This window comes from Arvicanthis niloticus, chromosome 1 (assembly GCF_011762505.2).
Source record: "Arvicanthis niloticus isolate mArvNil1 chromosome 1, mArvNil1.pat.X, whole genome shotgun sequence".
In the NCBI taxonomy this organism is placed as follows: Eukaryota; Metazoa; Chordata; class Mammalia; order Rodentia; family Muridae; genus Arvicanthis; species Arvicanthis niloticus.
In genome coordinates, this window is record NC_047658.1 from 167042950 (window position 1) to 167067973 (window position 25024).

The 25024-nt window shown below is 45.7% G+C and overlaps 2 long non-coding RNA genes across 8 annotated transcripts; one reads left to right on the forward strand and one right to left on the reverse strand.

The window, feature by feature from the left end:
• The first annotated feature begins 96 nt into the window (after positions 1-96).
• LOC143439790 (uncharacterized) lies at positions 97-12858 on the forward strand. Its single transcript, XR_013107828.1, has 3 exons — positions 97-429; positions 12082-12156; positions 12729-12858. It is a non-coding gene; the product is annotated as an uncharacterized LOC143439790 (long non-coding RNA).
• LOC143439770 (uncharacterized) lies at positions 12247-25024 on the reverse strand. 7 transcript variants are annotated; one of them, XR_013107816.1, is made up of 7 exons: positions 24685-25023; positions 23610-23871; positions 20395-20534; positions 19679-19852; positions 16985-17090; positions 14294-14388; positions 12247-13775 (listed from the first exon to the last, which is right to left on the reverse strand). It is a non-coding gene; the product is annotated as an uncharacterized LOC143439770 (long non-coding RNA). The 7 variants fall into 7 exon arrangements; XR_013107810.1 differs by having other exon boundaries at positions 14294-17090; positions 24685-25024; XR_013107815.1 differs by having other exon boundaries at positions 12247-14388; positions 24685-25022.

Consider the following 25024-nt stretch of genomic DNA (forward strand, 5'->3'; position numbering starts at 1 on the left):
CGATCGGGGTGCTCCCTCGCCGTCCCACTCTGGGAGCAATGTTCCCCCCACCCCACCCCACCCCACCCCTCGTGCCTCCAGGGAATGAGGGGAGCATGGAGAGGTCGAGTAATGAGGATTTTTCGATCCACCGGAGTCCATCTTTGGACAGTAAGGACTCGGACTTTGCCAAGTCATCCACCTCTGGCTGCCTGTTTGGCCGCGGCTTCATGGCTGGCGCTTTCTAAGGCACCGTTGGTTTTCGGATCAGAGCCACACGTAGGCCGGCATTAAGACTGACAAGTACAGTGAGCCCAAAGGCAGCAAGTACGTGGGTTTTACCTGGACCTGTCCTTTGTGTTCCACCAAGAATTTAAGAAGTGCAGCTTGGCCAGGGGCTGTCTCAGCTGCTTGAAGCACATGATGTTCCCCTTCAATGTGATATTCTGGGTAAGTCCTTACGGTTGAGTCTTCTGCTGCTTCTTCTTGCTTTTCACACTACGAATATCCTCTGCTTCCTCCTCGCGCTGTCTTACCCTTCTCTGCCCAAAGGTAAGTGCTTTTAAAAATTGCAGCACCCTCCCAACCCCTGCAGCTTTCTGTTCCCTTTTCCCTCTTGTCCATGGCTGAATGGAGGCTTCAACTTGTCAATCTTCCAGGAGAGACATGCTCTGCTTCTAGAAAGATGGCAAAGTTTGCTACTGCCTCCTTCTCCTAAGGAAAGGCACATTGAAGTACCTGCACCAGGGAACCTGCATCAGTGGGTGTGAGTCAGACCGCGCAGCTGTGCCCCTGTGTTGGTGGGGGACAGTGCGGGTGGTTTCTGAGTTTCTTCTATTGCTGCTGAAAGCAGCCACAGTCTGTAGCATGGTGGGAGTGGGAAAGGGGTGTGGAGGTCACAGTCTCCTGCTCACTTACTGGTTCCCAGGAAGAGGAGGAAGAACAATACAGGATGGGGGCGGGGCAGGCTGCTGTTTTTGAGGGATTGCTGTGGACTGGGCAGCCAGCAGTTTGGCAACAGTTCCCCAGGCTCCAGAAGGCTCCAGGATGAGAAAAAGACAAAGGGAGATGAATTTTTCTAGAGAAAGTGTCAATGGATGGGCTGGCTTGGAAATATCCTATCTTATGTGTGATACTGGTGACTGTGCATGCACAAGTACTTCCTAGTTACACAAACTGGATGAAAACATAATTCATATCTGCTTCTTTCATCCTCACTACTGCCTCCCCCGTCTCTTTTCGCCAGAACTCAGACTACTCAGCACAGATGTTTAGCTCATCCCCAGGCTCCATCCTGCCACTGGCTCAAGGCCTTCAGCTGCCAAGCATGGTCCAGGAAGAGCCTGGGGGCCAGAGAAAGACATCCTCAGGGAGGCTGCATGGCAGTAGTATGCATCTCCTGTGGAGTGATCCACTTTTAAGAAAAACTTTTGGGTGTGTGTGTGTGGAGAGGGCAACTTTTCTGGCTTCGAAGGAAGAAGTGTGAGTCTCATCTGCCTTCTGTTCTTTGTTAGAGTCTTGTGTGACCTTGAGCGACTCATGTGTCTCTTAAGACTGGGGCTTCTTCTCCATTCCAGGCTGTTAGGATGGATCGTCTTCTTCATGGTCCTTACTGTCTTAGCTCTGTGATACCCTCGGGGTCAAGGAGTCACCTGAGTGTGTTGGTTTCTTTTCCTGTGAGACTGGTCTGAGGTGAGGTGGGTATTTCCATAGTTGGGGTTGGGATAGTGAGTGGGGTCAGGGAGAGGGGCACTGTAATGATTAGTGTTACCGGTCACATGGTTGGTGTTTTAGGAAAGCTGGGTCAGATATTCTGATTCACTTTCTGGTGACAAGAACCATTGGAATGTTAAGAATTACTCTGTCACTGTCTTGTGGGCCAGTGCCTTATGCTCTTTCCATTCTTTTGCCAGGATCTGTGTCCACCAAATACTTCTGTATGTTTCCCTGGTGTCTCCGTCTACACGAGTGCTGTCATGTTTGTTGTTTGCTCCAACCTTCTGTTTTCTATTTCATAGTTTCATCCAACCGTTTTGGTTTGCCCACTGCACACATATTAATTATATAAAGACTCTGTGGGCATAGATATTTAGTGCCTTCTGACCAGTGACTATCACTCAGCAGCTTGGGCTCCTGGAGACTCTCATCTCGCCGCCTGCTGGCCACAGGTGGTAAAACTGCCTGTGATACCTTCAGAATGATTCTAGCTTGGTTTGGGGCAGGGAGACCTCTTTGTAGGCCATGGTCTGTGTCATGCACACAGCATGGATCTGGAATACGTTTATAATAAACCAAATACATTTATCTTTTCTACAAGCATGGCAGCAGTTTGTTGATGCACCTGCCCTTTCTAGTGTGAGGTTAGAAGTTAGAGATCTTACAACCTGCTCCTAATTAGAACTCTTCCCTGGAAGAGAAGAGAATTTTACTATCCCACTCCCTGACACTCTAATTACTTAGTATTTTCAGAATTCCTATGACAAACCACAAACTAGAGCAAATAGAATTTTAAAGAAACATTTCTTAAATGCCACTACCACATGACATGCTGAAGTTGGGTGCAGATCCTAGGAAGAATGGGGATTCTAGCAGAAGGGGAATGGTTCCCCTTGTACTTGCCAGTGCTTTCTGGGAGTTGGACAGATGCGGGGATGATGGGTGGGTCCTCATGCTGTACTCAGGTGAGGACCTCCTCTAGGCAGGTGACCCTCAGCTTGATGTAGAGTGGAGCAGGTAAAAGTGCTGAAGGAGTGGAGACAGCATGGTAGGAAGGGTTTAGCCCAGATTCAAAGCTTCTTCACTGGAACCAAAGGGGCAGGCACATCTCAGTGGGGGAGGGGAGGACCAGTGAAGGGAGGGAAAGGGAGCATGGCTCTAAAGCCCAATTACTCACCACAACAGCTTGCAGCCAAGTTACACAGCAAGACCTGTCATGGTGGCCTCCATCAAACACACACACACACACACACACACACACACACACACACACACACACACACGACACACTGAAGAGTTTATCACTGTCTTCTCCCTTACCACCTGGATCCCAGTCTCACCTGGTCACCTAACTCTATCAAAATTCAAGGACAACTTGCTTAGCTTTGATATCTCTGTAGCTAGTCTCTACTAAGTAATAACCAGCAGGCGTGAGATGCTGCAGTGGCCTTACCTAGCTTCTCAGGTACCAGGACACAGACATCTTTTTACATGTTAACTAACCATTCTTTCCCTGTTTTGAATCAGGTCTACTTTTCTATCAATTTGGGTTTTTTTTTTGTTTTTTTGTGGGGGCTTTTTATTACTTTTTAGCTTTATGTTTGTGTACTAATTTTTGTCAGTAGTTGAATGCACCACAACACTGTTTATAGCTTCTAGTTTTAAATTTTGTTTGTTTTTATTTTCTTTGTGGAATCTTTAGATAAAGAGAAAATCAAAATTGCTGGTTTCTTTTGTTAAATTGGACTTTCTCTATTATTTCATGGTGCCCTCACATCCTAATAATTCTACAATGCCTGTTATAACATGGGCACTCAGGAACTGCTGGCTTAAGTGAGGAGGAGCTTTTATGTTTCTCAAAGTTTCTATTCATGTATTTAAGACCTGAATGCATGTGGATTATTATTCATATTATTTGACACAGGACAGAACTCTGATTTTTACCTCCTGTGTATTCTAGCTTCATTGATTAGATATCTTCCTTCTACAGATACATGATACTACCTAGTTTTGCATATGTGCCTGGGTCTTTTTTTTGTGTGTGTGTGGTACTATAACTTTCTAAGTCTCCATGGCAAGGCAAGTCTCTTGTTTTTCAAGAGAGTTTGGTCCTTCTTGGCCCCTTGTTCTTCTGCATAAATGCTGGAATCAGTTTAAATAGTTTTTACCTGAAATCAGTCAGTACCCTTTCCTTGGTATTTTAATTAGCTGTTCTTTAATTGAATGTGTTTGTCAACTCCAGAGGACTTCATCTCTGTATTTATTTGTGAATGTGAATTATGTAAATTGTATCCAAGTCTTTCAATCCATGAATAGTTCATATTCCTTTACACGCTTAATCATCTTTAATGTCAGGGGTTGTTTTGTGATATTTGAAGGTCTTACCCACCATTTGTTAAGCAAAGACTTTTGAACTTTTCTCCACTTTGCCTAATCCCCAGGGTTTGCCTACTCTACCTGTACTGAGTACATATGGAAGTCAGAGAGAACCCACAGCTACCCCTTGGCACGGTATGATGATGGAGGGTGTTACCATGCCACTTGATTGGGTTTCATGTGGGTCGCTGCCTGGTCAACTTACCTGTTCCAGCACCTAATGGGAATATCCAGGGCTATCTCATTTAGCCTCTGAGGAGATGAAGGCCTGAGGAGGAGGGATTTTGCCTTGGGTCACTAGGTTAGCAGTGGTGGAGCTGAGATATGAACTCAGTCTGTTGAACCTTAAAAGCCCACATTCTTTCTTTGACCTTGTCCAGGAGATCCTCCTGATGTAACTCTCCTCCCCAATAAGCTTCTAGTTGTGCTTTTCTTGGGTCTGTGCTGGACAATGGGTGGTCCTGTAGTGACAGGGGCAGTTTGCACACATGTGGTATATGATTCAGTTGACAGCTTGTTTTCTTCTCCCAGCCCCAGCTCCAGAAAGTGGGATAAAAAATTGCCACATGTGGTCTTTAGGGACTTTTGTAGTTGTCAGTTGTATGCAGTATAAGCTTCACGAGACACTTTGTGCCTCTTTATGAGAATATTCAAGACGAAAAAAAAAAAAGTACTGCTTTCCTGTCTCCCCACGTCACAACTGTATGTCAGTTACCTCAGTACAGTGGGATTTACCATCAGAGCTGTTCAGTTTTTGCTTTTGTGTTTTTGCCTATGACCCCTGCCCCCACTGCTAACATTTACCTACTTGCCTTTTCAAGAGCTTAGGTTTGTCTTACAACTTTATTTTTCTCACTCATAGCAGTTCAGTGCATGCGTGTTGGTTCATAGCTGGACAGTGGGCTACAGAGTAGTGGTATGCACGGGACATGGTCTGATATGAGTCACACCCTTTAAATAGCTATTCAGACTTATTAGAAGAGAGATTCCTTCTGGGGGTAAGACACCTTTGGCCTCAAACTGGCATAACCCTTTAGCCAACAGGATCCCCTCAGACATTCTCTTTGGGTCTCATCCTCCAGAGATTTGCCTGCATATTCTATCCAGCCACATGCACTTTTGGGTTCTAGAAAGTACCACTGCCTCCACTACTTCATTCCCAGAGCTATTGACTCTGCTGGGCAGGCTGCCGGATTGACTCTCTTGCCTTGAAGTCTGGCTTTGGGGCCTTTGGTGCAGGCCCTGAGCTTCTCACTGCATGGCAATTGCTGAGAACATGGAGAGCCTGCCTGCTGTTCTCTGCCCCAGTGTCTGTGTTTGTGGGGAGTCAGAATTAACTACAGTGGCCGGATCCATGGCTCTGGTCAGGTTAGGAGTTAAGAGTTGGTTATGAGAAACTTTCAAAAAGGGAAATAAGATTAGACTTGCCTTTATGTAGACAGGAGGCCAGGCTGAGGGCTGAATTCTGTGACTCTCTGGGTCAGACTCTCAGACTGTATGTGAGGGACACCCGTAGGTCAGCACAGATACTCTCGTCCCCAGTTCTGCTTGATCATATGCTAGCTTGGCTCCCTGTACTCACCCAGTGTCCATGTGGCCTGTACTTAAGTGACCCTGGCTGGGTGGGATGTGCTCTGGCATACCACTCATCTTCACTGAGCCCTGGTGTCAGAGTAGATTACATATTTGTAGGCAAATCCACTAACAGTCTAAAGATGGGCCAGCATAGTAGTATTCTGAGAGCTCGCACCCACATTTCAGGCTGCTGTTTTTTCATCTTAGTCTCTGTGAGGGTGGGACATTTTTAAAATAAGGTCACTAATTCCATTCCTGAAGGCTTCACCCTCATAGCCTAGTCATTCTGCCTTCTTACATTGTCACATTGGGGTTAAGATTTCCACCCATGAATTTTGAAGGGGAAACAGAAATTCATTTCAAAGCCCAGTCTATATATAAATATATATGAGCATGAGCATATATGTTATATATTTACTTGGGTATAAAACAGTTGACACTGTCACAGTATATGCATGCATGCATGTAAGTGTAAATGTAAATCTCTCTATATAAGTTACATGCTTCTTGCAGTTTACTCCATGAGTGTGTATGGCTCTGGGGCATAAGCTGCCATCTCCTTCTGCTTCTCTCAGTGGACTCTAGATGAGCAAAAGCTCTCAGGCTGACGCAGCATACCCTCTCCTTAGGAAAACACCCCTGGATTGAATAGTCTAAGAACAAATCACAATGGTGATGTTCACCAGCCAGGGGACAGTGTAGAACTTTTTTTTTTTTTTTTTTTTTTTTTTTGGCCCAACGTCTTCATTTTTTGGGATCAGCACCTCATTCTCCTTTCTAGGGATCTTCCACAGTCTGTGAAAAGATGCAGTAGTTCACAGGTTCAGAAGGAAAGCTGAGCCATAGGCCACACTGGGTGGGAGCCACAGCTGCCTTAGTACTGAGTATCAGGGTACTGATGGGCTGACCCCTCGTCCTGTTGGATAGGTGTGCTCCTGTTGCTTTGTGTTTCATTGTTGGGAGTCAGCCTCCCAGGAGAAGGTCTGGCATGGCTGTCAGGAGAGGGTCTGGCATGGCCACGTGCTCAGCCTTGGCACTAGAGCAGAGTGCCTTGGTTGGTTGAATGAGACCTTCCACTCTGGGGTGGTGGTAAATTCCCCAAAGGAGACTGATGGTGTGGACACTAAGAAATTGGAGAGGGCAGCTGGCTGGCCAAGCAACAGATGCCAGCTGCAGTGATTTACCTCTGAATGCATGTGGCACTAGACTGACAGGCCCTGTTCATCCCTGAGATCAGTCCTCTTCATCCTTTGAGAGGCCAGGAGTGGAGAGGGAGGCTGAGACCCAGAGGGAGCATACTGGCTATTGGCTGTTTTATAGTCTGGGCCTCCCCGACCTGCCTCTGGGTGGGAAATGGCTCTAGTATTCTCTTCCACTTGTGTTTGTTGCTCTGCTGGGATGTACACATGGTCTGAGTCTTACAGAGGAGGGTATTTTTAGGGCCCCTCAAACTAGAACACCTTTTGAAGGGCAATTCCTTATAAACCACTATTGCAGATCCTGGTATCTTAACCCCTTCTTCACAGCCATTCCTGGTGTCCACCCCTAGGTCAGCTCCCTGGTAAGTCTACCTGGTGTCCTGTTCGAGGCATGGCTTTCTTACAGTCCTACCCTGGGGCCCTTCAACATGCCTTACAGCTGACCATCTGCAGTCCTAGTGTGTGCTCAATTATAGAACCATCAGTCCTGATGGGTGCTGTAGCACAGCAAAGCCTGAGGACTAGAGGGGATTCAAGGCCTCTTGGGAGAACCCCACCTATCTTTAACTGTCTAGTCTGGAAGGTGGTGTGGCCCACCAGTAAAAGCTGGTACCTATAGTCTGTTAGGTAAAGCCGTCCCTCCTCCATAGATCCCCAGAGTCGAACCTACGGTTTCCTTCCTTCTTTGTGAGGCAGCAGGGCATGGATGGTCTGAGTCTTGCCTAAGCTCCCACATACTGTCCCCCACACATAGGAGGTCCTCATCACTGCATGTATTACTGTACAACCATGTGATTTCTTGCTTGCTCCGGCTTCCTGGAAGCTCAGTAGTTACGTTCTTTGGTCAGGATCATCTTGCTCATTTTCTCTCTCATTTTGATGGCCCTTTGTATTTGTGTCTCTAGAAATCACTTTTGTAAGTGAGGGCACAGCAAGCAGAGGTGCAGTTCTGACCCATGCCGTGAGTTGAGATCCTTTTAGGGGTCGAATGACCCTTTCACAGGGGGTCACCTATCAAATTTCCTGCATATCAAATATTTATATTATGATTTATAACAGTAGCAAATTACAGTTATGAATATCAAAAGACTAATAATCTTATGGCTGGGCTCACCCCAACATGAGGAGCTGTGTTAAAGGGTCACAGCATTAGGAATGTTGAGAACTGCCATACCAAAGGCTGGTGGCAGGATAGCTGGGAAGGCTGAAGTGTGAGAGAAGCCACTGGGGAGCAGCGGTGGCTTGGGGCAGGGCCATATGGTCCGAGCCTGGCAGAGTTGTGGGGTCTGCTCAGCAGATGCTAAAGGGCAGGGAGGGAAGGCTCTCGGGGTCTGGAGGATCAAGGAGTGGGAAATAGGTCCCCATGGGTGAGGGGACCATGGATGGGAAGGAACAGTGGGATTTGTGGCACTGTGAGGCAGGCAGAAAAATCAGGCCAGTGAGGAAGCCAGAGAAGGGTGAAAGCAAAGGTCAGGACATTCTCTGTGTGCAAGGATGCTCAGGACCTGGGGTTGACTGGTTGGAGAAAACCCTTTCAGATGAAGATGACATTGGGGATGGCTCTGTTGCTGAGGGAGGGGTCAGGACAGCAAGGTGACTGTCTGGGTGCCTGAGGGAGCCTATCGTCAGAGGTCTTCTCAGGAGAGCACAGTGGTGGGTGGCGAGGTTCTTGTGCCTTTAGCTTTCCATAGGAGGCCAGGTGCATCCTGAAGCTTGGCTCTGCCCACTCCTTCTCAAGGGAAGTAGTTCAAGCTTGTGGCAGAAGCCCATCGGACCCAAATCAGAGCTGGAACTCCACAGCAGCTCTGTGATGTCCAAGCCATTTAGGACATTCTGCCTGACTGGTCCCTGCTGCTTGGAGGGAGGCTGGGTATAGCTAGAAGGGTGGGGGAAGGAAGGTAGATAGATGTCTTCAGGAGAGGAGCATAGCTTACAAGGTGTTCCATTTTTTACCATTTATGGCAGGCATGAGAGACACCCACCCTCCTCTTCCCTCTTTTCTCCTCCTGTTCCCCCCTTTCCTCCTCAGCCTACCTCCTTGAGGGCCCCCTGTCTCAGCCTCCTGCTGAGAGGAAGGGGGTCTATGTGGAAAGTGCATGCTTCTCAGAAGGTTGTGGAAGGTCTGAATCAGAGCCGTGGGAGGAATATTGACAAGATTCTCAGCCTTGCTGATTCCTTCCCTCCTTTCTGAAATGGCAACAGCTGTCAGCCTGTTGGGGTGGGTGGGGCAGGGTGGGTGCCTGGCCAGCAGCCTGAAAGGTTTTGGTCCCCAGCCACTAATCAGTTGTTCCCTCCTCCCTGCCAGAAGAGAAGGGACTGTCATACAACATGCAGCCAAGGCAACTTATGGGGAGGAGCCAGGGATTGATCCAGACACCTGTTTTCTTGTCCTAAGTATGTTGTCAGCTAGCTGTGTGTCCCAAGGTGAGCTATTCTCTGGGCCTCAGTTTCCTCAAGTGGAAAGGACTAGGTTTGGCTGCTCAGGGGTAGGGTTCTTGCCTCAGGCTCTCATGTTTTGGACTTTTTGTGCCCTTGCTTCTCATTTCACAGTAGTCTCAGCTGGGTCATGGACCAGGGTGGTAGGTCCTTCATCCCTTGCATGTGGCCAAGCTGGAGCCCAGGGCAAGGGACAGGCTGCTAGACAGGTCCATGACACGACATGTGCATAGGATAATCCACTGCCTGAGAGTTGAGAAGCTGACTCAGATTCATGGTATGCCAGGACCTCACAGTGCCAGGAGAATAGCTGCTCTGGTGCTGGCCTGGGTCAGAGACAGGAATTCCAGCTAGACAAATCCCTGAGGGCTTAGCAGAGAGAATTGTCCCTCTACCCCAGTTCCCACAGCAGAGTGGGAAGGAAAGGAAGTTTGTAAGAGATGGGGACTCCAACTCACCATGGTGAGTGGGTTTTACCCTGCCCCCATGCCTGGGAGGGCTGTCACACCAATGGAGCAGCTAATGAGGGGGCAGTCTGCTTTATTAAGCATCCTTACTAGGAGAGTGCTCTTGTTTGACACAGGAACTGTGGCAGCTCCCTTCCTATTGTTAGAAGCTGTAATTGCAATTGTTCTAATTCCTCTTAGTAGCAAGCAACTTTATCTGCTAACCCATCTTGCAGGTTTGTAAAGGTTGCTTCTTGTCTGTCTTAATGTCTCAGTGTAAGGAGAGAGTCCATCACAACAGCTCATCAGCTTTGCTGGGCAGGTCTTCCTCGGCTTCTGGCCTCTTTTGACTTCATCATAAAGAACATGGGTGTGGGGAGAGAACCTTAAGCAGAGGTGGGAATACAGGGTCCCCCTCCAGCTGTGCCTTTGCTTTCCAGTGAAGATCTGTGACTTTGGTCTCTTTTGTGTAAGATGAAACTCAAACCTTAGTCCTTGCCTGCTCAGCCTGGGAGAACTGAGGGGAGGCTGCATTCCCATGATGCTCCTGAAGGTTCCCTGACCTCCACAAAGGACTTTGCTAATTAACTGATAAGCGTGATTTTGTTGTCTGGCCTCCTGTGCCATGTCTGGCATCACCTTTTTTTCTTACCACTTCTGAGGTAGGCAGAGAGCTGACAGAGTTTGTTCCATGGGACATTTCTCTACCTGGCCAGCAGTGGAAGCCTGTGATCGACTGAGTTACAGAGTTCAGAGCTTGGCTGCTCATCACTCAGAGGCCAGCATTTGAGAGCTTATTCAGAAGAAGATATTCCAGTTTATTTCTGTTGCTGTGATAAGACTCTGACCAGAATCATCTTGGGGAGGAAAGGGTTTATTTGGCTTAGGCTTCCATGTCACTGTCCATCATTGAGGAAAGTCAGGTCAGGAATGAAACAGAGACCATGCTACTACTGGCTTATGATTGGACAGCTTTCTTACACAGCCCCACCCACCTCTCTGGTGATGGTGCCACTCACAGTGGCTAAACCCACATCAATCATCAATTAAGACAACCTCTCATGACATGGTCAAAGGACAAAGTGATCTGGGCAATTCCTCACTTGAGGCTCCCTTTTCCCAGGTGACTCTAGACTGTATCAGGCTAGCAAAACAAAACAAAACAAAACAAAACAAAACAAAACCCAGCACAAAAGGAATCTGGTTCATTTAAGGACTATCTTGGGAGATGGTGGGGCTATGACCTCATTGGTCGATCTCTGAGGGTATTAGGGTAGTGAGGACCAAGGTAAAGCAGTGCATTCAAAGTAAGGTATCAACCATCCAAAGTGTGTGTTTCTTTATTTTATTTTGTTGGAACATCATAATTTACCTTGACCTCCTACAGCAAGTCTCTCTCTCTCTCTCTCTTTTTTTTTTTTTGGTTTTTCGAGACAGGGTTTCTCTGTGTAGCCCTGGCTGTCCTGGAACTCACTCTGTAGACCAGGCTGGCCTCGAACTCAGAAATCTGCCTGCCTCTGCCTCCCAAGTGCTGGGATTAAAGGTGTGCGCCACCACCGCCCAGCAAGTCTCATATTTTTTGAAAACAGATATATTTACTTTTCTGAAAATTCAAGCCTCGCAACCATTTGCGTGTTTTGTGTTGCTGATAAGCAGAAGTGCAGACTAAGGGAAACCGTTACAAAGCCCATCAGATGTTCCAGGTTCTGTAAGTCTAAAGAGAGATTATTTAGCAGTTAGCAACTTAATCAGGTGAGAATTCGCTTTGGAATTTCAAAAGCAAAGCAAAAGGGAGCCAATGAAAAGTGAGTTTTTCCTCCTGGTCACACCCATCAAAGGGTTAGCCACTGTTAACTGTGTTTGTGGAAGGCATAGTGTTTGATACCTCTGGGAGTCTCTTCCTTCCCCATCACTTCCAGCTTCCTTCAGTGCAATCTTCTATTTGAGGGGAGAGTATGAGCCATGGATATACAGATCTTCCTCAGTCTGGCTGATGTATTCAGGCTGATGTATTCCTCCTGGCTGACGCTTTGCTAGACAGCCATGGGGAACCACTGTGTGTTTCCAGGGCCTGTCTCCATTCCTTCCTAGACCGGGAAGTGACTTTGGTCAATGGCCAGGGCCTTTCTGCCCCAACTGTAGCCCTAGGGCTGATCATCCAACCCTGATGTCTGGTGCTTTGATTGATAGGCACTGGAGCAAATTTGCTAGCGTAGATTTATCTGCCCTGAGGGGGTTACTGGTGCTGGGCAGATTTCTGCTTTAACCATGTGATGTGGCAGTAGGTTCTATAAGCTGGAATTCGTCAGGATTCTCACTTGTCTGTTGCTATGGATCTCTTTTTTGTCTTTCAGAGACCATCCACCCTGGGTGCTCACCAGTTAGACTGATGGTAGGGGGTCTTTATGGAACCACTGCTGTCCAGAACGGTAGGAGAACCTTTCCTGCTTCAATCCTCCCCCACTTATAGGTTTCAGGGCTGCCAGTTCTTCTTGCGGAATTTCCTTGGGATAAACAGCTTTATTTGGCCTTTGGGAAACTGAGTTACAGAGAAGAGAAGGGACATTTCTGTTTTCCATGTCACAATACAACAGCATCTGTTTGTCTAGGTGGATGCTGCAGGGCCCAGCATCACTATGGTGCTCACAGAAGCTTACTCAGGTAGTAGACAGGGAAAGGCTAGCCCAAGTCTGAAACTAGCAAGGGTCAGTGCCTGGGACCTAGCTATGTGAGTCTGGAAAGGTCAGAGAAGTGCAAATGTTGGCTGCTGGCAGGAACCAAGAGTACAGGGCCAGCCAAGTATGCAGAACAAACTTGACAGATTCTATCCTTATGTCAAGGATTAAAGCAGAGCTGGGAAATGGCCAACATTGGTTTGTTGATGTTATTAACTTGTAGTATCAGGAATAGACCCCAACGCCTTGACAAGCACTCAAGGCAAATTTCCTGTCACTGGGCCATCCCCAGGCTAATTTTGCATTTTTGTGCAATTCTGTTCTAGTTTCGTACGTGACAGCCTGGAATTGGCAATTTTTCAAGTGAAGAGTGAAGCCAGACCATGAAGCAAAGAGGAAAATAAAAAGCATAACCTCAACATGTGGTGGCAGCAGCCCATGAGGCCGAACTGTAGATCACCCAGGGTTTTCTTCTGGGAGCCTGATTGCCTCTAGCATTCTGGGCAGAAGCAGTGGACTCAGCACAGGGTAAATAAAAGGAAGAGGAGACCAAGTAAGAACAGTCCAGGAGAAAAGACAACCCTGGTGAACACTCCAGCCTGTGTTTAGGGCATCCATTGAATCTTTTTCTTCCTTCCTTTAGCTCCATGGCACCCAGGAATGTGTGCATAGTATAAGAACCCACAAGGATACACAAATACATTGAGTACAAACAGATATGGCAAAGAAGAACACCCCTACTAGACAGAGGTCTGCAGAGCCCTGGCTGGGCAAACACAGGGCCCCTAACCTGGGTGGGATCCAGGTGAGTGGTCCAGGAGGAGCACTCTAGCCACAGCCCAGAGGCAGAGCAGCGTGCACAGTAAGCTCAGTCTCAGGAGTCCAGAGGATCTACTGTAGAGCTCAGAGATCACTACTAAAAAACCACAGGGCCTGGAAGTATCTTAAGGCTGAAAACTGCATAATCAGGGAGATACTTTGAGGATCACAGGGAGCCAGTGAAGAAGTGACTGCAGTAATCTGGGTAAGAATTAGGTGGATCTGAGTGCAGACTGCAACAGCATGGACAGAGTGAAGAGAACAGAAAAGAGGACAGGGACATGAGGACTGGACCCAACTCAGAGATGCTCCGTATATGGGTGAAGAAGCAGTGAGCGGTCGGTCACCAAGGGTGCCAGGAAAGCCTGAGGGGCCACCACCGAAATGGCACAGCTGGTCACATTCCAAGGAAGTCTGAAATCCCTGGCCAGGGCTGCAGTGTGGAAAGGGCTGAGGAACCCTCCTGAGAGAAGACTGGAGCCAGTCCCACTGAGTGTGTCCATGGGTGTATGCAATTTACTGCAAGGTCTCCTTCAAGACCCTGTTGTGATCACCTGCAGGTGGAACAGAGGAAAATGAATATCAGTGTTCTCCAACTATGTTCTGAAACCTGGTGCTTCTATCGACTAGCCTGTGTACGTAGCCACATAGCCTTTCAATCTGGCTCAGATTTATTGCAAGATAGTCTTCATGGAAGCAATATTTTGGATCCTGAGAGGTACAGGTGGCAAGAAAAATGGCAAGATCCAGAAAGTAGAGTGGGTGCTTCATGCCTTGGATTCCACAGCCATAGTCCAGAGGCCAATGTGCAACCTTTCCCTACACATGTACTGGTTGCCCTGAAGCTTCAATAAATATTGGCCATATAAACCATACAGGGATTTCCAGCCTTCCCTGCTTCTTATCCTACATTCTCTCCTCAGCCCAGGTAACTCTCAATAACTTTGCTTTCTGGTATCTACATTCCTAACTTGTATAGAAGTGACCTCTGAGCCTCCCTGACATTCCCAGCTGCCACTAGATCCCCAACCCAATGCCCTCAGCCCAAAGAGGACATGGATTAAGGAATTACCTTTCCCCATTCCCATAGGTCCCCCAAGATGGCCTTAGTATGGTCAGCTCCAAAGTTATCAGAAACAGGTCCAGGCCTGATGTGGCCACAAGCAACTGATGAAGAAAATAAAAACATTTGTTGAAAACAGGAAGAATATCCTCTAATCAAGAGAAACCCTGCCAAAACAGATGAGTTGTAGAAGCCACAGAAAGTTCTTTCAGAAATGTCAAGGGGACATTTCTGCTGTTTCCTGCCTGTCTGCTTTAAGAGGACAGCTATGTAGAACCTAACAGTGTCCTTAGAGGAAGATGGCACCTTTCCCATTCAGATCTGTTTGCTGTGGCCAAAATAAAATACCACAACAACTTTGAAAAAAAGTACAATTGGCTGATGGTAGACAGCAAGCTACATGGATAAAGTGGGAGACACAGCACCCATGCCATATCATCCTTGGATAATGTGGGAGACATAACACCCACGCCATACCATCCTTGGATAAAGTGGGAGACACAGCACCCACACCATACCATCCTTGGATAAAGTGGGAGACACAGCACCCACACCATACCATTCTTGGATACCAAGTGGGAAACACAGCACCCACGCCATACCATCCTTGGATAAAGTGGGAGACACAGCACCCACGCCATACCATCCTTGGATAAAGTGGGAGACACAGCACCCACGCCATACCATCCTTGGATAAAGTGGGAGACACAGCACCCACGCCATACCATCCTTGGATAAAGTGGGAGACACAGCACCCATGCCATACTATCCTTGGCTGGGGGAGTGTAGGATATGTACATGCAAGCCACTTTTAATTCTCCAGAATACAAAGACAACTGGCTTTCTCAGCCTTCCTAGTATCTTACCCTACAATTCTGCTGCCCCGGGAAATCCCTAATAATCTTGGTTTACATTATTTACAGTCTTAACCTGTCTAGACAGAGAACAACCCCCCAAAGGGTATTCACCTCAAAATATTCACCAACCATCTCAGAAGTGGGTTAACTGCCAAGCTACAATGGGATGAATTCAGACACAGGAAATGATGTGATTATCATGGAATTACCAATGCCAGGGAAGAAGAATTAGAGTCTGGAGCCTTAGACTAGTCCATCATCCATATACTTAGCACTATTAGGGGTGACCAGATTTAAAGAAGATAACCAGTTATGGATCAATCCTGGAAATTGAAGCAGCATACCCACTCCCTTTGATCAACTATCCTATGGAATCTAAGCAAGCTACTTCAAGACACTGCACTCCTGCCATGAGAATCAAAGGACTCTGTAACCCCTCCCAACTCCCAGGAGTCCTTCCTCATGGAACAGCTGTCCAAGAGATGCAGTGCCAGTTCATCCTGAAGCTCACCCATCTGATGACAGCCCATCACCAGAGAAATGCAGGTCAGAAGAGTGTTAAACATACCTGCTGTGAACTGGGCCTCTGTGTGGGCTCCTGGCACTCCCCTGCACAACTTGCCCACACAGCCTTCCCCTATGCTGAATTATAAATCTGTGAGAATGACATCTCACCAAACCTATTTTGGATATGTTTGGATGTTTGAATTTTAAAAAATTAAAAGTCCCCTCACAAAAGGCATCTTCAGGCTGTTGGCCAATGTGGATTGCTGCAGAGAGCTAAAGGATAAACTAAAGTCTAGAGTCCAAGTGCACCAAGACTGTGAACCTGAAAACTATTCTAGAAAGAATAGCTTCATCAAGACTGATACAGAGGTCAACATGATGAAAAGTAGCGTGATCCAAAGAATATTAGACCAGCTTCCCAAAACCAATGTTAGATCCTGAGATACCTGTCTGGAGGATTTCACAAGATTGAACATTCTTCATCCAATCAGATGACTGTGACTAAACTTGGTAGTATGTACCTCCAAGCGTTCTTTGGTATCCTACTTCCTCCAACTCAGAACTAGAAAATGAATTCACGAAGTATGGTTTTGCTGCTTCTATAATTTCTGAGCAAAAGTCGCTGTACGTTATTTATAAAAGAAATAACTTGATTTGTGGGGAAGGCTTTAGTTAAATGTGATCCTAGAAAAAAATGCCTCACATATGTCTTGCTTCCAAACGGATGAGTTCCGTATCATATGCTGGAAAGTGAGGCAAACACTGGTTTTGATGACCCGTGCATTGGCTAGGTAAAGAAAGCAGGCCATGGTGGGAGAAGCATGGACTCTGCCTTAACCCTCATGGACTCTAATGTCAATCAGCCTATGTGGAAGGCCTTTTAACCCTGAGCAATACTGACTCCAATCATCCTAAAGACTCAGATATTCAAATGAGACGGCCTCCTGTGTCCAAGCCAGTGAATGTATCTCTAACATTAAGAGAAGTGTCAACGGAGGACCATCTCAGGGCTTCATCTGGCTGGTGCATATTCAGCTACTGGTACCAGGCTACACAAAAGAGCTGCGGCAACATGAGTGCTGCTTGGAGCCCAGCATCAGCTGTATAGATACAAAGTTTCCTATCTCTGCGCTTTTTACCACAATAGGCTATAGAAGCAATGCAGTGCCTTCCCAAAACATGGAGACAATCTGAAATAGAAACAGCACTTATACCAGCAAGAAAACTGTCACTAATGAAGCAGTAAAGAAAAAAGTCTCTCTACAGATAAAAAAAAAAAAATCAAATGACAACTTTCACTATACCCAAGCCAGTGGTCATTTCAATGGTGTCTTACCAGTCATTTGACCTCCCAGAATTAATCCATGCACCAAACCCTGGTGTAGCTACTCTCTCAATGCAGACCAAAAAGATGCCCTTCAGCATTCAAGTACCTGTGGGTGCTGTTCAGGTCCAGATGATTAGAAGTGAAGGAAATGGTCGTATTTCAAGATTTTTTCAAAGAACAACACAATCTAGCTATAAATCTGTTGTTTTGTTTGTTGGCATTTTTGTTCCTTTGTTTTTTGTTTGTCTTTTGGTTTGGTTTGGATTTTGCAAGTAGTAGAAGATTATCTCAAACAGAGAAGAAAAAGCTGAGCACAATTAATCACAGGAATTGAGGTGGGCAAGAGCACTGCCCCAAACCCAAACACTGGCAGGCTACTGCCCTCAGCACTACCCCGTGGCCAGAGGGCAAACCTACCTCCTCCAGCTTATCTTTCCCTGACACATGCCAGTCTGAGTTACCAGCCAGCACCTATGAAAGCACTTTCTCTCAGATTTCTGAGCATTGGGCAATTGAAACTTTCTCTCCAATAGATGGCACTTCTCAGACTAAAAACAAAGATTATCCCATTGACTTCAACAGACCCAATCTCCTTTCTGGACTACCTGGTTTCTCACCAAAGCAAGCCAACAATCAACTGTATTATAAGTTTTGAAGAAAGGAAATTGTACCGTGGCATTGACCAGTACATTCTGTGACTCTTCAAACAAACATGCAGCTTGGCCAATTTGAAAACCTGGACCCTCAGAAAGAAAGCAAAATAGAGGTTTGGGATAATGTTCAGTTGGTAGAGTGTTTGTTGAGCACGCACAAATCCATAAACTACATGGTATACACATGCAGTTCTGTCACTCAGGAGGCAGTGGCCACAGGATGACAAGTCCTACAACAGCCTGGGCTAAAACATAAAAGAGATAGGAGAAAGAACAAAAGTAGTCAGACTAGAAAACAGAATATGTTCTCTACAAAGCACCTTCACCTTCCAGTGCTTCCGAGCTTCCAACCATGACAAGAAAGAAAGATGCAGGTATATCACTAAGGGTGGACAAAGGACCTGAAGCTGTGTAGACTGTCCAAGGACATAGTTTTTATCTTATCAGGACTCAGAGAAACAATCTAGCTCTGTATTCAGCTAAATAAAAAGATGAGCCAAGTTTTCATTAAATTCCACAAGGGAGAAGAAAGCAGAGGGTAGTGTCCTTATAATGTCCCACCTTGAAGAAGATCCTCACTGGGTTTTGTGACTGTGGATTTTCTGGCCAGTCTAGATGCAGGGCCTACAATGTTGAGGGATCATGTGAACAGGCATTTACCCAAAGACATTTAAGCAGAATAAAATTTGTGGGGAAAAAAAACCAGAACTTGGCTAATAACACAAAGAAAATAATTACTATGATCCCTTTCATAAGATAGCTGAGATAGGCAATAGGAGGAATATCATTGTTAATGCCTGGGACAAACAATTCTCTTTATTGAGATTATTTGACAAGAATTTCATGCTAAACTCCCAGCCTGTAACACTTGGAAGCCTTTTCCTAATAAAGCCTTGGCAACACTCAGGCTAGAGAAAGGATCTTCTACAGGTGTACTCTACCTATGTCAGCACTCTGTGACATTAGTATCTGGAGAAGATGGGGACATCAAATGAGGAACTGGACCAAGTGAGGACAGTGCAGAGAAAGCATCTGTGTGCGATTGGACATTTCTAGTAAGTAGGCAAGGCCAAAGCATTAAGAAGAAAAGCATGTGCAGTCATGAAGAAAATCATGAAAAACCTCTCCCGGGTTGTGGGGAGCCGACAGAGGCAGCTATCATCCTTGCAGCCATCTTGAGCCATACACCCTGATAAGAGATTTGGTTACAATAGCCTATAACAGCTGAGCACACTCTGATAACATCTTGTTTTAGATACCCAGGATCTTCCCTTGGGTGTGTGAGACTTAAAGGTGTGTGACTTAAGGGTGTGACTTAGAGATCAGATTTAGAAACAAGACCTAAGGGCATGACTTAAAGGTGTGACTTAGAGGCGTGGCTTAGAAGTGAGACATATAAAAGGCAAGAGGCAGACAGAAGAGTTCAGTACAACTTGGAGTACAACTTGGAGTTATTATTAGGTATTAGGCACTTAGCACTTGGAGAAAGAACTTGGAGGTACCAGGGACTGGGAACTAGGGACTTGGAGAGAAGAAGAGAGACTGAAGAATAAACGGGATTGAATCACACTCTGTCTGGTCTCCATTCTTCAAGTCTGTCCTCACTCTCTCTCTTGCTGAACCCCGACCCATGGACCTGAGCAGCTTGGGGCAGTATGGGCTAACAAGTTAGTCCCCAAGGCTTTTGGCAGTGCTGGTTCCAACACTGACAAAAAAAGCAGTCTGAAATTTTGGCCCCCAAACGTGGGCTAGAGCGGTTCTCAATATTTCTGGCCCCCAAGCGTGGGGCAGCTCGGGCTGTAACACCGGGTGGCCAGACAGTAGCCATTTCTGTGGCATCTGCTAGTCACATGACCACACGGTAGTTCTAAGGAATTAGTTTGTTGATATAGTCAGAGTAGAGAAAACTAGAGTGCTCCAAGAGCCACTGACACCAGGACATCCTGCTATTCTGTTTCTTCCTTGTTTTGTTTTTGGGGTTTTTTTTTTTGGGGGGGGGGTGTTTTTTCTTTTTCTTTTCTTTCTTTCTTTCTTTTTTTTTTCTGGATACAGTTTCACTTGTAGCCCAAGCTGGCCTCAGACTCTTAGCAGTCCTCCTGCCTCAGCTTCCCAAGTGCAGGTATGAGGCATTGTACCCAGCTTTACAGCACAGTTTTAAAGCACTTCTTTGGCTGACTTGTTTTCCTGTAGTGCTGAATTGGTTTGCAAAGGCACCAGGAAACAGCTGTAGGAGAAAAAAGGAAATGTTTGCAAGAGTCTTCCCAAAGGTATCTGTGCTAAGAACAAACTCCAGAAATGCCTCATCCTACTTTGAACATGGCTTCTACACAGCATTATCTTTCTTAGTGGAGAGAAAAGGGCAGCTGTATGGATATTGGAAAAACGATGATTTACAGGTCATGTACTCCCTGAGGTCTGGGAGGCATGGCTATGGGTGTGTCACCAGCAATGGGTGTGTGTGAGTAGCAATATTTATATATGAGAAGGGACTTTTGTGCACTAAAGTCAGAGAAGAATGTTGTTTGTAGGGACCCCAAAATAAAGGCTTACCTAGTGTTATGGAAGCTAAGTGAAGGTTTTTACTAAGTTCAAGGCAGGGGCCATTTCAGTGGTTATCTCATTTCTCCAAGTGGAATCTGCATATCCTCAAGAATGGATCCAGAATTGAACCTTTGCTGGTGCTACATCTGGATACCTCTAGTTATATATATATATACACAATAACTTGGGCTTAGTGAAAAATTTTATATAATTTCTTTTACTCACATAGTTTCCTTAGTTAATGAAGGTGAGTATGAAGATCATGTAACACAGTCAGAGGCCTCCCATGAGTTCCTAGAGGCGTTGGTACAGGAGCCCAGTGGTAGAGTGCTTGTCTACAAAGCATAGGGTTCTGGGTTTGGTTCCTGGAAGAAAATGGAGAGACCACCTGAGTTTTTGTGACTTGATCTCATGTGTGCTTGCCTTTCACTATAAGAAAATTATAACTTAGTGATAACTGCTATTTTATTTTGCATCTCTTCATGGAAGATAAATAGAACTGATTTAAATTTGACTTGTATCTAGAATGCTACCAAGATACCAAGATTAATTTTCTTGACTCTGATTTTCTGTTTACCAGTGATAAATAATATTATAACACTCATGTGCCATTTGTTTATGTATGTTATGTAAATGGTGCTTTGTCTGCATGTACATTGTACATCTGCATCCCAGAAGACAGCATCAGATGGTTGTGAGCTGCCATGTAAGTGCTGGGAATTGAGCTCAGGTCCTTTGGAAGAGCAGTGAGTGTCCTTAACCTCTGAGCTATGTCTCTACTCCATACCAATTTGTTTTAATCTCTTTCTTTTTGGTGCTGGGGCTAGAACCCATGATCTCATGTGTGCTAGGCAAGTGCTTTATCACTGAGATGTCTCCCTAGAAATAATCTGTGTACCAAATCTGGAGTGGACATATGTTTTTATTCCTTGCTATACATGTAGGAGTGGAATTTCTATGTCACATGGTAACTACATTTTCAAAGAACTAGCCCATAGTTTTACAAAGGGATTTTCTTTGTAATACCATTTGCATAATCATTTTGCATTTCCTTTTTTTATGTTGTTGTTGTTTTTTTCGAGACAGGGTTTCTCTGTGTAGTTCTGGCTGTCTTGGAACTCACTCTGTAGACCAGGCTGGCCTTGAACTCAGAAATCCGCCTGCCTCTGCCTCCCAAGTGCTGGGATTAAAGGTGTGCACCACCACTGCCCGGCTCATTTTGCATTTCCAATAGCAGTGTATGAGGGAGCCCATCACACTCTCCTCAAAACATTCTCTATCAGACATCTTCATATGTTTGATGGGATATTTTAGTAAAATTTTGATTTGAATTTTCTTAATGACTATGCAGTCATCTTTCCATGTTCTTACTGCTGTTTGTATATCATCAAAGAAATATCTCTTTAACTCCTTCCCCTCATCCCTTCCTCTCTCTCTGCTCAAGTATTCTACTAGAGCTATACCCTCAGTCCTCATTTTCCATTTTAAAATTTGAGACAGGGTCTCACTAAGTTGCTGAAGTAGACCATGAACTTGTGACCCTCCTGCCTCAACCTCCCCCATAGCTAGAATTACAGACTTCAGCCACTTGCCTGGCATCATTTCTCATTTTTAAACGGGGTTTTCTTTTTTGATTGAGTTTAGAGTTATTCATATATTCAAAGCAGACTGTAAAAGACAGACTTTACAAATTGATTGCCCAATCTGTATTGTCTTTTAAAAAAACTTAAAGATTTGATGTGCATGTGTGTTTTGCCAACATTTATCTATGTGCATTTTACAAGTGTGGTTGGTGCCCATGGAGGTCAGAAGAGGGGATCAGATCCCCTTAAACTATAGTTACAAAAGGTTGTAAACTACCATGTTGGTGCTGGGAACTTTTTTTTTTTTTTTTTCGAGACAGGGTTTCTCTGTGTAGCCCTGGCTGTCCAGGAACTCACTCTGTAGACCAGGCTCCAGGCTAGCCTGAAACTCAGAAATCCACCTGCCTCTGCCTCCCAAGTGCTAGGATTAAAGGCGTGCACCACCACTGCCTGGCTGGGAACTTAAGCTAGGTCTTCTGCAAGAGGAACAAGAAATGCCTGTTGTTGTGGTGGTGGTTGTTGTTGTTATTTGGGGTGGGGGTGATTAAAAGAGTCCCTCTATGTACTGGCTTTGCAATCACGGAGATCAACCTGACTCTGTGTCCTGCACACTGGGATTAAAGGTTGTGCTAACATGCCTGGCATAGCAAGAGCTCTGAACCATGGAACCATCTCTCTAGACCTCAGTACTGCCTTCCCATTTGCTTTTTCAGATAGTTCCATTATATAACTTAGGCTAGTTCCCAACCTAAGATCTTCTTGCCCCTTGCCTTGGCCTCTTGAGTTCTGGGATTATAGGTATACACCATGCACCTGGGCCATTTTGCTTTCTTGACAATGTCTATGTTAGTCTGTGAGGGCAACCATAGAAACTGTACAACCTCATTGGGGAATGTAAAAATTTTTTTTTGCATATTCATTCATTCATTCATTTATTTATTTAGAAACAAGGTTTCATGTAAGTTCACTCTGGCCTCAAACTCAATATATATATATCCAAGAATGGCAGAGAATTTATAATTTTCCTACTTCTATCTCCCAAGTGCTGGGATTACAGATATGTGCCACTATACTAGGCTAATATATAAGGTTGAAAAGAATCTAATTCAATTCATAACACTCTGCTCTCCAGACTTCTAAGTTCTCATATATATTTTTGACAGTCTCCAAATTCTTATCTCATGTCACTATCAAACTCTAAATCCAAAGTCTTATCAAAATATAGGAAGGAGGTACGAAGTCACAATCCTGTAATTCCAGCATATAAGATTCTTGGGGAAAAAGAATTACTTGAGCTTTGGAGTTAGAGAGAGGTACAGGCAATATATTAACACACCCCCTTCCAGAACTGGAAGTAGTAGAAAGTAAACCTGCCAAAAATCTCCAAAGAAAACAAAAATTAGAAAACCAAAAAATTAAATGTTCTAATCTTGAAAATCTGAAAGTCTCCAAAAATTCTCAAATACTATAATGCGGGAAATGAAAACTTTCAGACACATGAGCTTCTTTTTCGTAAAATATTTTAATTGCCTTTAGACTATGATTTCCTTATGTGATAAACCTTTCTTCCATGAAAAAAAAAATGTTCTTTAAGATATACTTATAAGTTACAATTCCATTAGTCTTTAAGGCACAGATGAGGAATGTCTTGAAAAATAATCCAGGGGCTGGAGAGATGGCTCAAGAGCACTGGCAGTTCTCAAGGAGGAGGCAGGTTCAATTCCCAGCACCCACATGGCAGCTCATAACTGTCTGTAACTCCTGTTCCAAGGGTTCATACGGACATATATAAGTCAAAACACCAATATACATACAATTAAAATAAAAAAAAAGGATGAGTGTTGGTGGGTCAGTTACCTGGATGCCCAAGAAATGAAATCTTTTTTTTTTTTTTTTTTTTTTTTTCCGGTTTCTCTGTATAGCCTTGGCTGTCCTGGAACTCACTCTGTAGACCAGGCTGGAAATGAAATCTTTTAATAGGTTCTCCTGGCAGGTGTCTAGTCACCTTGTTGAGCTGCACATCCTCTAAGGATTAAGTAGTCGTGCTGTAGTACTGAAGGGAGTGGAGTCTACAGCAGGTCCAAGTGCATGCTGGAAAGCAAGTGAGGAAAGAACCTGGCTGGGATGAAACAAAATTGGTGAATGAATGAAAAAAATAATACAGACAGGAAAATGTTAACAGGATTATTAGGAAGCCTAAAGTTATAACGGTTGGAGGCAAATCTAAGTAAAATGGTGAGTCTTAACTTTTGTCATCTCCAAGGCGGTTTAAGTGATCTTAATAAACCATTGGAGGCAGGGACTACATATAATTCACAGCACCCTTAGTTTCGGGAGCTCCTTGAATGAATGGCTGCTGTCCAGCTCTTTGCATGGTCCTGACAAAAGAAAGCCTACTGAGGTTCAGCACAAAACTGGGGTGCCTGAAAGAAGACAGCTGTAGCCTCGTGGCTCTGCCTTGGTGCTTGCTGCATTTGGCATGTTGCTGGCACTGCCTGTGGATGGGCTCCCGCCCAGGCCCAGCCTGGGCACAATAAAAGTCATGTCAGGTGTGCTCCATGGACAACGCAATGGCCCAGAGGCCACCTACCTTCTAAGGCCACAGCCACAAGCTCTAGACAAACAGTGCCTAAGGCAACGTTAGCAACAATCCCAGATTGATCCTTCGGGAGGCGACCGGTAAGCGTCCCCGGAGGGGGCGGGGCGACTCTAACGTCTGGGAAAGGGGTTCCCTCCGTGCCTCTCGCAGTGCCTTCCTGAGGCACTTCCGCCCGCGCCTACAACCTCTCCAGGACGCTCTGGGCTCCTCTGCCCCCCGACTACCGGCCCCGTGTGTGAGGGTCCGCGTTACGAGTGGACGCTCCGAAATGCGACTCTACTTCTTTGCCGGGTTGTCACCTTTGCCCCGGAGCAACCGGCTTCCCAGCCCTACCCTGTGAAGTACACTGCGGTCGTCTGCAACTGTGGGACTTCGGAAAGGACGGTGAGCGCTGGGAGAGGATCTGCACACGCGGGAGGCGGGGCCTCGGTGTGAAGCCACAGGCTGAGGGCGGAGCTTAGGGCACAGGAGGCGGAGCCCGGATGTGGAAAAACAGACTGAGGGTTCGGCTTGGCGGGCGTGAGGCGGAACCCGGAGAGAAGAAACAGAAATGAGGGCGGATCTCAGACACAATGAAGGCGGAGCCCAGGTCTGTAGTCTTTAGGCTGAGGGCGGAGCTTGGGAGCTCAGAAAGCAGAGTCCAGGTTTAGAGCAATAAGGGTGAGGGCGGGCT